The sequence below is a fragment of the Bubalus bubalis genome, chromosome 1 (genome assembly GCF_019923935.1).
Source record: "Bubalus bubalis isolate 160015118507 breed Murrah chromosome 1, NDDB_SH_1, whole genome shotgun sequence".
In the NCBI taxonomy this organism is placed as follows: Eukaryota; Metazoa; Chordata; class Mammalia; order Artiodactyla; family Bovidae; genus Bubalus; species Bubalus bubalis.
Genome location: NC_059157.1, coordinates 134,664,779 through 134,677,064, shown reverse-complemented (window position 1 = coordinate 134,677,064; position 12,286 = coordinate 134,664,779). Strand labels below are relative to the sequence as shown.

The 12,286-nt window shown below is 40.4% G+C and overlaps 1 long non-coding RNA gene across 1 annotated transcript in view; it reads left to right on the top strand.

Annotated features, from left to right (window-relative positions):
* Positions 1–11,996, top strand: part of LOC112585597 — a 46,289-nt gene extending 34,293 nt beyond the window's left edge. The window contains exons 3-5 of the long non-coding RNA XR_006551756.2: positions 3,957–4,089; positions 8,631–8,725; positions 9,374–11,996. This is a non-coding gene — a long non-coding RNA (uncharacterized LOC112585597). The remainder of the gene's footprint in view (positions 1–3,956; positions 4,090–8,630; positions 8,726–9,373) is intronic.
* The last annotated feature ends 290 nt before the right edge of the window (positions 11,997–12,286 follow it).

Here is a 12,286-nt window from a genome sequence, read left to right as displayed (position 1 = left end):
AATGAGATCCATGCACCAGATCATCAATAAATGTTTTAGTCCGTTATACTTTTTCTAATTTCAAGCATTTTATTTTTGTAGCCAATGATGCCCTTTAGAACACTGTTTAGAGAACTTCTCTAAACTTATAGTTTAGATAAGATCCCTTTCCAAAAGGATCAAGCCAGAGAATTTTATACACATTTCAAACCAGTCATGAACTCACAGAGCTTCATATAGTTGCACAGGATAAGAAGAAGATGGGGAATAATTCATTCAAACCATTAAGGCTTTAGACTCAACTGAAAATATGAAAACAACTACCACAAGGTCTGGTTTTATTGAAAAAAAATTTAATATGATATATATCTTAATATACTTCTAACCCTGACTATTCATTGGAAGAACTGATGCTGAAGCTGAAGCTCCAATACTTTGGCCACCTGATGTGAAAAGCCAACTCATTGGAAAAGACCCTGATACTGGGAAAGATTGAGGGCAGGAAGAGAAGGGGGCGACAGAGGATGAAATGGTTGGATGGCATCACTGACTCAATGGATATGAGTTTGAGCAAGCTCCAGGAGACAGTGAAGGATAGGGAAGCCTGGTGTGCTGCAGTCCATGGAGTCACAGAGTCGCACACAACTCAGTTACTGAACAACAACAACAGAAAGACACACTTGATAGATTGATAAAATATATATGTATAAGAGAATGAAGAAATTTTATCAGCCAACTTTTCTCTTGGGAGAGAACTGTTTGGAAGACACCGATGACCTGTCAGATTAGAATAAAAATCCCCAAAGCATACATAAATCACCAGGATGATCCCTAAATTGCCATGCACAGGGCAAGGAAAGAGATCTGTGTTGCTCCTGAAGGGACAAGAAGAATGTGAAGGGGAAAACAGGGCAAGAGTAAATGACACAGGTGAGTGAAAGTCTTGAGTAATGTGTATTGTCTGATTTGTGCTTTTCCTCTGACTCCATCGTCTTCTAGCCATCTCCAGTAATACGTTTTTCCAAATGCTTAATAGTGTGGATTTCTGGTGGCAGCCAGTGATGGAAATGAGCCTGGGTGACAGAGGGTGAAAAGAAGAGTGCTGAGCCAGAGATGCTTGGAGGCATCAGATGATAGATAGCTGGGTTACAGAGACACCAAAACAGAAAATGAAGCCCAAGAAAAGGCAGAAAATAAATTCCCTAATACTTCACAGTTGTTTAGAGATGTCTGTGATTTGCTTCTAGCCCTGGCTTGGAGTTCCTGAGAGCCATTGTATAGAAAGGGAAGTATGGTTAGTTCCATAGCTCTTGTTTTCGGAAAATAAAAAGTCTTACTATCCTCAAGAATTTTTTCCAATTTTATTTCTGGAAGGAGTTCCTTAGGCGTCTTTCCACAAAAGATCTCAAGTGGCATAAGAAAAAAAAATTGCCTTCAAAAATAGTTTTATAGTCAATGTAGAAACAGATTTTATGTGGCTGCTCCTAGATCTACCTTGATTCTAGTATGGGACATGAAAGCTAATGCACAAACCTGAGAGAACTCTTTGAATGACTAACTTAATCTGGTCTGAGTCTGAAGCTGTCTGTAGTGGAAGTTTGTGGCTGGTTTGCTAGAGTCATTCCATTCCAGTTGATTCGTCTAAGCCAATCAAGGTCGTTCCTTTCCCCTTGCCTGTGAATCCTCCACAGTCACTCTCTAACCTAATGCTGGGCGCTGAGAAGCAAGAGGAGATTTAGAGAACTTCTGGGAAAGGCTCTCTCCGTCTCAAGTAGGAAATGCAGAGAGACAGCATCTCTCCTTTCATGGGATACGGTTGATTGTGATGTGGTCTAGTCCTGTGCAAGCTAATGTATGTCCTTACTGTTTGTCAGCTTGAATTGGAGATTGTTTTCCTCACAGTCAAGAACATTTTGACTGATATATATCTTTCAATAATCTGCCATGACCCAATGATAAAACAATGGAAGCCATTATAGAAGGACAAAGAAAAGCAAGTGGGTGAGGTCATGACCCATCCTGCGGCTTACCTCTCCAGTCAGTCTTACCTTTTACCATTCTCCACCCACTACTATACTTTTGTGCTTCAGGGATATTAAACTTGTTTTCTCTTGCCATGATTCTTTTACAAACTATCCTCTTCCCAGAACAGTTCTCCACCTGCTTGAGTGAGTGTACACACCCATACCTCCAGCCTGGCTACTTCCGCTCCGCCTTCATTCTTCCAAGTTCATTCTGATACTGCTTCCTCCAGTTGGGATAGTGAGAAGCTCCTTTGACATGCATCCCAACCCCTGCTTGTTTAGGATACCAGAGGTAGGAAGTCTCTAAGTTAGCCCCAGGGAATTCCCACTCCCTGGTATATATGCCCTTGTGCAATCTTTTCCTTTTAATGTGAGCTGGAACTGTGACTCACTTGTAATGAATGAAATATAGAAAAAGGATATGCATTCCTAACTTATGCTGTCACTTCCAGGATAAAGTTACAGAAAAGAAGGTGACTTTTGTCTCCAGCACCCTTTCTTACTCTCTGACTCTCTCTTGTGCCATCAATTGCGCGAAGTTCCGAAGCATTTATAGGGAGGCCTACATGGTGAGGAACTGAGGCCTGCCAGCAACCATGTCAGTGACCTTGGAAATAAATCTTTTGAGGCCTATAAAAAATCACGTAGGGCTTCCCTGGTGGCTCAGGGGTGAAGAATCCACCTGCAATGTAGGAGACGTATGTTCAATCCCTGGGTCAAGAAGATCCCCTGGAGAAGGGAATGGCTACCCATTCCAGTATTCTTGCCTGAAAAATCCCATGGACAGAGGAGCCTGGTGGGCTGTAGTCTGTGGGGTCGCAAAAGAGTTGGACATGATTTAGTGACTAAACAACACCAACTATTATACAGAGTGAAGTAAGCCAGAAAGAAAAATACCAATACAGTATACTAATACATATGTATGGAATTTAGAAAGATGTTAACGATAACCCTACATGCAAGACAGCAAAAGAGACACAGATGTAAAGAATGGTCTTTTGGACTCTGTGGGAGAAGGCGAGGGTGGGATGATTTGAGAGAATAGCATTGAAACATATTATCATATCATATGATATGATATCATATGTGAAACAGATTGCCAGTCCAGGTTCGATGCATGAGACAGGGTGCTCAGGGCTGGTGCACTGGGATGACCCAGAGGGATGGGATGGGGAGGGAGGTGGGAGGGGGGTTCAGGATGGGGAACACATGTACACCCATGGCTGATTCATGTCAATGTATGGCACAAACCACAAACCACTACAATATTGTGAAGTAATTAGCCTCCAATTAAAATAAATAAATTAAATAAATAAAAACACAAAAATTATATCAGTGAGCTGGGAAACAGATGATACCTATCCTTAGTTAGGGCTTCAGATGACACTATAGCATTTGCTTGGCTACGCTCTTGAGTCAGAGTTACCCAGCTAGGCCATGCCTGAATTCTTGATCCAAATAACTTGTGAGATAGTAATGTGTGTTGTCTTGAGATGCTAAATTTTAGGATAATTTGCTATACAGCATAGGTAGTAAATATCCTTTCCTGATTTGCCATAGAAATCTACTGCTCCTCCTTCATCATAGCACTTACCACTCTGTGTTGTAATTATCTGGTTATTTGTTTGGCCACTTCACTAGGTTGTAAGTTCTGTGAGGATGGGGGCATTGTCTGTCTTGTGTGCTACTGTATCTTTAGCAAGTAACCCTGAACTTGGTACATGAAATATGCTGACACTCACTGAGTAATGATAGAAGGTTGGACTCTAAAATATGTGGCAGACATGGATGTGGAAGTGGAAAATTGGGTCAAGGAGATGCATACCATAGAGAAAGGCAGTGAAATTTATACCAAATTATAAAATTATTTTAATCCAACAAATTTGTAAACAGACTAACAACTAAGATGGTGCAAACAGATCAAATGGCATTTTAAATATGATTCCCTGACAGTTAGCCCCAAGATGCCTACTGTGGTGAGAGAGGAGAGAAGGCATGAACAGATATAAAAGCCCTGACCTATCAGTGTCAATCCTGTCTTCCTACTGACCACCGCCTGACCTCTCTGGGCCTCAATTACTCATTGGTAAGTGAAAGACTGTTTCATATTCTTAAAGATCCCTCTCAGCTCTAATATTCAGCTTTATATAGAATATTATTCTATAGACACTGACCTCAAATTATTTCAGAGCACTGGTCCTCAGTCTTCTGGTCTTTCCATCTATTGGGTCTGAGAGATATAATGCGCATTACTCTGAGACAGTCATTTTGCAGCCTGTGGGAGGAAAGGATCACATCACATTATGGGCCTGTCAGAATTTCTGGGTAAACATGTAGTGTGAAAAAATTTCCTGGATGATTCTAACCTGCTCAATACTCACTTGTGAAAATTTTTGAGGTAATGCATACAGAGAGATCGACAGTTATGGTCTACATACTGGACGTTCTGCTCTGATACAGTGAATGTGATAGAACTTAACTAAATGTCCAGTGAAAGCTTCAACGAAACAGCTGAAAAATAAGCAGAAAAATGCAACAAGAAACCCTCGCTGGTAGAGTTGCTGTTGGAAGATGGACGTTAGAAACACCATCACAAAGTTTCCTATTTTTCCGGGAGCTGAAATACTTTCAACATATGAGCCGGTAATATATCATGGTTGACAATAATTTAGAAGGTGGTACTTCAAGGCGTTTACCCATGACAACCTGGAGCCTTCTGTATCTACAGGAGATTATTGTCAATATCCTTAACTAGAAAAGCACCTGCTGCTCTAATTAGTTTACAGCATATACTTTTGAGATATAGTAATAATAACAGCCAGCATTATTTAATCCTTTCATTTTTCAGAAGGCTTTCCATCATTGTGTTATCCTCACAGTGTACCTGTTAAGTAAGCAGTGCAGGTGTCCTGAAAGTAATGTTTTCCCTGCAGGTTTACTGACTTCCTCATTCAATGCACACATTAATCCAGAGCTCCCTGTGTATCATGGTCTCCCTGGGGATGTGATTCCAAATGAGACACGGTTCATATCTGGGGGCTCAGAATCTAGAAGAAGAGGAAAATATGTAAGCAGATGATTACAGTGCTGTCAGGTACTAGCTTTCTTTGACATTAGTGACCTGTGCCTCTACTCCACACCTGACACATACCTAGAACCACACAGGAGTGGTGGGCTAGACAGAAACATTCCAAGGCTGGAACAAACATCCTTTTATTCACACACCATTCCATGATGGAAAATAATTGCTTTTCTGTACTTTTGTGCTTTGGTTCTTTTCCAAAGCCACAAGCTCCCTAAACTTAAGACGCGATGCTCACTGGTTAGCAATGCCACTTCTCATAGGTACCGATGTTCCTTTCACCAGTTAGAAAGTCCCTCTCATAGAAGTAGTGCTTCAGTTTAGAAGCTCAATAAACAAGATAGGGGAAGTTTTAATCATCAGAAGAGGTCTTTCATATGCTGGGACCCCATTATGCTGGCTCTTTAGGGTCAAATATACACATCTCTTCCCAACTCAGTTTCCAGAGAGAAAAGATTGGTAGCTTAAAATGGTCAATGGTGGGAATATTTTCAAAATGGAATCTGGCAAACCCTCCACATTGTAACTTTTTCTCCTAGAGAGGCAGTTGTTAAACATTTACCAGCACACCACTGACTGGAGTGCCTTGTCCTTCACCTGGGCTTGATTAAGTTGATGGATTTACTAAACTATTCTGCATATGATATGCATAATAGCCTCTTAATTTGGGTTTGAATGTAATTATACAGACTGTATTAATTTCTTTCCCCCTCCTCCCACATACGTGGGTTAAAATTCCCTTAATTAGGGATGTAAATTTATGCAAAATAACAAACAATTCAGGTTTTATGGTGAGAACCCTGGAACACTAATAGCACTGCAATCTTGATTATGCAGCCAACAAACCAATGCTCGTTCAAAACCACTTTCCTACATTGCCCACCTTCAGAAAATCCATGGGACTAAAATGAGCTTTTCTCCTATTATTGGCAAATATATATCTTTCTTCTTGTTGGAAAAAAGAAACCAAAAATCAAATAAGAACAGAAAAAATGCAGATGTGTTCACTTTGAAGATTTTGTAAATCATCAATTTAGAGGTTCAGTGACCAGTTCTTTTTCTTCAGTACGTATTCCCAACCAAGTTACCTCTCCAGAAGGATTTCCCTGTTCCTGACAATAGTTTGCTTCCCTAGTAACTAGACTGGAAGCTTCAGTGTCATCCAGGTACTCACTACAGTGGTAGGCCCATAGAAGAGATTCAGTACATAGATGCAGAATAGATCAATTTTTAAAAATGTCTTCTTCTTTATAATCCCATGCAACAAACCAACAAGTCTGCAGGTTTTCCTGCTAAACTGTTCACTTCTCCTTCACTGCTGATACTGTTCTAACTTTTCCAGCTACTTGTAGAAAAACATCTATTTCTGCTTTATTGACTACGCCAAAGCCTTTGACTGTGTGGATCACAATAAACTGTGGAAAATTCTTCAAGAGATGGGAATACCAAACCACCTGATCTGCCTCTTGAGAAATCTGTATGCAGGTCAGGAAGCAACAGTTAGAACTGGACATGGAACAACAGACTGGTTCCAAATAGGAAAAGGAGTACGTCAAGGCTGTATATTGTCACCCTGTTTATTTAACCTATATGCAGAGTACATCATGAGAAACGCTGGACTGGAAGAAACACAAGCTGGAATCAAGATTGCTGGGAGAAATATCAATAACCTCAGATATGCAGATGACACCACCCTTATGGCAGAAAGTGAAGAGGAACTCAAAAGCCTCTTGATGAAAGTAAAAGTGGAGAGTGAAAAAGTTGGCTTAAAGCTCAACATTCAGAAAATGAAGATCATGGCATCCGGTCCCATCACTTCATGGGAAATAGATGGGGAAACAGTGGCAGACTTTATTTTTTTGGGCTCCAAAATCACTGCAGATGGTGACTGCAGCCATGAAATTAAAAGACACTTACTCCTTGGAAGGAAAGTTATGACCAACCTAGATAGCATGTTCAAAAGCAGAGACATTACTTTGCCAACAAAGGTTCGTCTAGTCAAGGCTATGGTTTTTCCAGTGGTCATGTATGGATGTGAGAGTTGGACTGTGAAGAAGGCTGAGCGCCGAAGAATTGATGCTTTTGAAGTGTGGTGTTGGAGAAGACTCTTGAGAGTCCCTTGGACTGCAAGGAGATCCAACCAGTCTATTCTGAAGGAGATCAGCCCTGGGATTTCTTTGGAAGGAATGATGCTAAAGCTGAAACTCCAGTACTTTGGCCACCTCATGCGAAGAGTTGACTCATTGGAAAAGACTCTGATGCTGGGAGGGATTGGGGGCAAGAGGAGAAGGGGACGACAGAGGATGAGACGGCTGAATGGCATCACTGACTCAATGGACGTGAGTCTCAGTGAAATCCAGGAGTTGGTGATGGACAGGAAGGCCTGGTGTGCTGCGATTCCTGGGGTCGCAAAGAGTCGGACACGACTGAGCGACTGATCTGATCTGTCTCATGCTGGTCTCTCTCTACTTTCAAGCTTTTATTCAACAGGCTTTAACTGAGTGTGTGTTTCATTGCAAGTACTGAGCTTGGGATGAAAATGAATCAGACATTCTACCTTCCAGGTGGGAGAGACACAAATAGATGAAAAACACTGTCTCTGCAATATGACAAGGGGTATACCCAGGGCAAACATCAAACACTGTAAAAACAGAGAGGAGGGGGATTGGGATTATTTCAAGTGGTGGGGAATCTTGAGTTTTATAGTATGTCTTGAGTTTTGTTGTGAGAACAAGATGGGAAGAAATAGCCTGGGAAGAGAGGAAATACGGCATATTGGGTCTTGAGTAAAAGCTGACTCAGGAGGAAGATTTAGATTCACTGTTAAATTCTGCTTGCCACTCTTTGAGTGACCTTAGGCAGATTACCTCAACTCATTGTGCCTTAGTTGCCTCACGTGCAAAAGGGGATCATCTACCTTATAAAACTGTGAGAGCTAAAGGTGCTAATGAATGCAAGCTTTTTGTGATAGAGCCTGTGTGCATGTGCTTAGTTACTCAGTTGTGTCTGACTCTCTGCGACCCCCAGGGCTGTAGCCTGCCAGACTCCTCTGTCCATGGGATTCTCCAGGCAAGAATACTGGAATGGGTAGGCATTCCCTTCTCCTGGGGATCTACCTGACTAGGGATTGAACTCAGGTCTCCTGCATTGTGGGTGGATTTTTTACTGTCTGGGCCACCAGGGAATGCTCAAGAAATGCTAGCTATTCTTATTATTCCAGGAAAAGAGGATAGCCTTTGAAAAATTATGTGAATGAGAAACAAATATGATCTGTTTCAGGAAGGGCAGACTTACATTACAGCTGGGTATAACACTGGGTATTGGTTGCACAGTGGTGAAAGGTAAGGCTGGAATGGCGGGCAGGAGCCAGGATTTGAAGGACTTTGTATACCATGATCAATTCTTTGGGCTTTAACCTAGAGGTGGTAGAGATCCACTGAAGGATTTTGAAGGGGAAAATGACTCACTGCTAAACTAAACATTGTTTTTTTTTGTTTGTTTGTTTTTTTTTTTTTTTGCCATTTTCTGGCCCAATACTGTCAAAGAGAAATAGAGCTGGATGGTTGTTAATGATGGCATGACACTACTGCAGTAGGGGAGAGAGACATATAAACTCAACTCAACTCCACTGAAACAAAAGGTGAGAGGCTCTTTTAATGCTGGAGACTGCTAAAGGACAAGTACTGAAGGACACTGTAGGGGTGGGGTGGGGCTTGGGTGGTGTTGGTTGATGTGATTAGGGCATCTGTGTTCACTAACTGGTGCTTAGCAAAGTTAGGCTCCTACTCACTAGAGACTGGGCAACAGGACCCCTCCCTTTCCTGACGATTTCATTTCAAAGGGATGGCTCCTTGAAAAATATATTCCTGGACTGTGGAAGATACATCTCAGAGGGACAGAGAAAGGATTTTTAATCTCAAGTTTTCTACAGAAAATGCCCAAAGAAGAGGAAGTTGAGAGGTCTGTAGTCAGATTTTGGCTGAAACAGTGAATTCTTGTGACAATGTTGATCCTTCTCAGCTAGGCATTCTGAGGGACTGGAGTCATCCTAGGCATATATGCTCAGGCTGGTAGAAGTCATATTAGAGTTTGTTTAAGTGTCCTAGTGTGTAGGGGTGGGCAATATTGTTTGGGCTGAGAGTCTGCAGTTCCCATAAGTCCCGGTTGAGGACCAGGTGAGGAAGCAGCTCAGAGGAACCTGACTAAAATTTGATCAAGAAGAGAATACCCTCCTGTAGCTCTCTTTCCTACCATATGACATCTAATGACCCCTTGCTTCATTTTCTAGATCCTTCAAAATCTGGTGCCATCTGCCTGGGAAACCTAATCAATTAGTCTCCCACAGTTTGTATTGTGTGCTCAAGTGCAGCTTGGAACAGCCCCTCCCATGTCCTGCTCTCATTTTCATCTCTGGGTTTTGCTTCTGTTGTTCTCATTCTCCCCGCCTCCTGCATCCTTGTCATGATTTTCACCCTTCAGAGGTTCATTCAGTGAAGGCCCTGAATCTCCAGAGTCTTATTTGATATCTTTAGGTCTTTTTTATGAACTTTAAAACTTAGTCTTCTTGCCACACAAATTAGCATTTAATTATCTTGCATATTGTGTTTGGAACATACGTCATTTTTTTTCCAGAATTATGGCCTTTATTTTTTCCCTTAATTATTCAATAAAGGTTCCTTAAAAAAAGTAATGGCCTCATTCAGTGAGGAACATGTGGAATTTTGAAAAGATACTGGGCCTAGAGTTCAGAGGGATTTGATTCTCAATTTTTCTACTGACCAGCTGTTTGAATATGTCTCATCTCTGAGCTTTAATTTCTTTATCTGTAAAATAGTGAGGATTCATTCCAATTATGGTTATGATTAAGTTAGGTGACATTATATTTGCAAAAGTGCCTAACACTGTGCATGGCCCAAGGTTCATTTATAATAGATATTTATTGAATCTTTTTATCATTTTTATGTCTAGTAATTGTCTCCCTAATTTGATTTTAGATTCTTTTAGAGCCAACAAACATGGCCTATATTCTTTTCCACAGTCTCAGAGTGTTGAGTACATAGTAGGCACCCAATAAACGCTGGCTGAAGGAAATGATTAATTGCACACTTAGAAGGAAATGGCTGATTGTGTGGTGTATTCTGTGAAGAGTTTAACAGATGCTCAGTAAGGAAATGAGTCCTCCAGACACCTACCAAATAGAGGCTGAAATTACACAGTTCTAGGAAGTACTAGTTTAGATTAATGGCCTTTTGATCTTCAAAGACTCCCCAACAACCTTTAAAACACTAGGGCATTCTAAGCAGAAGTCAGAAAAAAAGCTAGGAACCAGATACAACTATGAGTAACCCTGAAAAAAACTAAAAGTCAGGCCCAGCATAAAAATGCAATCAGAACTGGGGTTCCGCATCCCCTCACTCCCTTTTTGTTGAGCTTCCTCAGAGTAATTTGCTTCTAAACATCCCCATGTTATAAATGAATAGAACATCAGATGCTGAGAGTGATTTATTATTCATCATGAATAACAAGTGAATGAAATAATTTAACAACCACTAATATCTAAAAGGGACCCACTCATTTTTAATCATCTCATATGACATGTGATCACTCATTCACCTACATCCCCCTGAGCTCATCCCTCTGCAAGGAAGCCTTAGCGGGCAGCAGAATGCTGTGTATGTACTTCTGTGACATGAGTATATCATTAGGTGAATATTACAGCCTGTGGGATCAGGACTATGTTTTTGTGTGGTGTGACAACTTGACACAATCCATACACATGTCACCTTTTGCATCCCATTAGTATCGAGGGAGCCCACAAATGCTAATACGGCATAGTGATAATTATACAGCTCCCAGTTCTGAGGCTGGGATTAGAAATGGCAGCTGTGTTGATGGATATAAATTGCCGTGGTTTTGTCACATGAGAGAGGCTACTAAGGGAATGGTAGCTTGAAGATAATCTTTGTCATGAGAATGAGTCTAAAGCATTTAGAATAGGAAGCATTTCCTATCCTAATTATAATCATGCTGGGGAATATTGTACTAGTTATTTTTGAGGCACAGGAGAGTGTAGAATGTCTGGCACATTTGGCGAATTTCTTTTTTCTAGACACACCAATTGTATATCTAGGAATTTAAGGGAGGTAAAATCAAGTTTTGCTGTGATTATTAATCCACACATCCTGTGATAAAGGGCAGAGGAGAAAATACAATTGATTAGGAGGCCAGTTAAATTGGCCAGTTAATCTACTTGGGTTCTGGTACAAAAATTAATAATGATGGTTAACAGTGCCTACTACTTTTGACTGCCCGCCATATGCTAGGCACTGTTCACACATTATTGTATTTAATTCTCATCACAGTTCTGTGGGGTAGGCAATGTTATCCCTATGTACAAATGAAGAAATGCATTCACTCAGCCTTTGGCTATATCAGTGTCAACAAAACAGTTTAGGAAAAAGCTTTGAATGCAATCATATAGCTTATCTTGAAAATAATAAGTTTAAAATATCTCCATTTTTTAAAAGAAAATCTGTATGTGCTTTCAGATATAACTCCAGTGGAATTATTATTCTAGAGAGATTATTGTTTATATTATTACTCTATTATTATTTCTACTATTACATTATTCTTATTTTTAGTGGAATTATTATTTCTAGCATAATCTCTAAAAAATGGAATACTCCTCTGTGCTGAGGTTTAGTAGATCAATGTATATAAGTGTGTATCTGAATCACTTGAGAGGAGAGGACTTCTTCATATGTGGATTTCTGATTCATCAGGTCTGTGGTGGGGGCAGGATGAGATTCTGCACTTCTCATCACTTCCATAGTCATGCTGATACTGCTGGTCCAAGCACTCAGATGGGTGGGACTGTTAAGTGAGAGAGACTGAAAGCAATCTCTTCTATGAAGCAGCCATCATTCTGGTTTTGAAATTAAAGAAGCCATAGCTTTAAAAAAAAAACTTCTTCTTTAATGAGAGTGGAGTAAATTCTTTTTTTCTCTGTGAGTCGTGTTTACCAAGGTGGAATCAGTATTTTTTTAAACTGCTCTTCAGAATCATTCACATTTAATCCAGATTCTCATTGGTCTTTTACATTAGACCATTCCTGATGAGCTACATTGGTCTTTAGTTTGATTTTGAGTGAAGTAAAAGAGTAACCAACACTCTTTCAAACTTCTAAGAAGTATACGCAGAT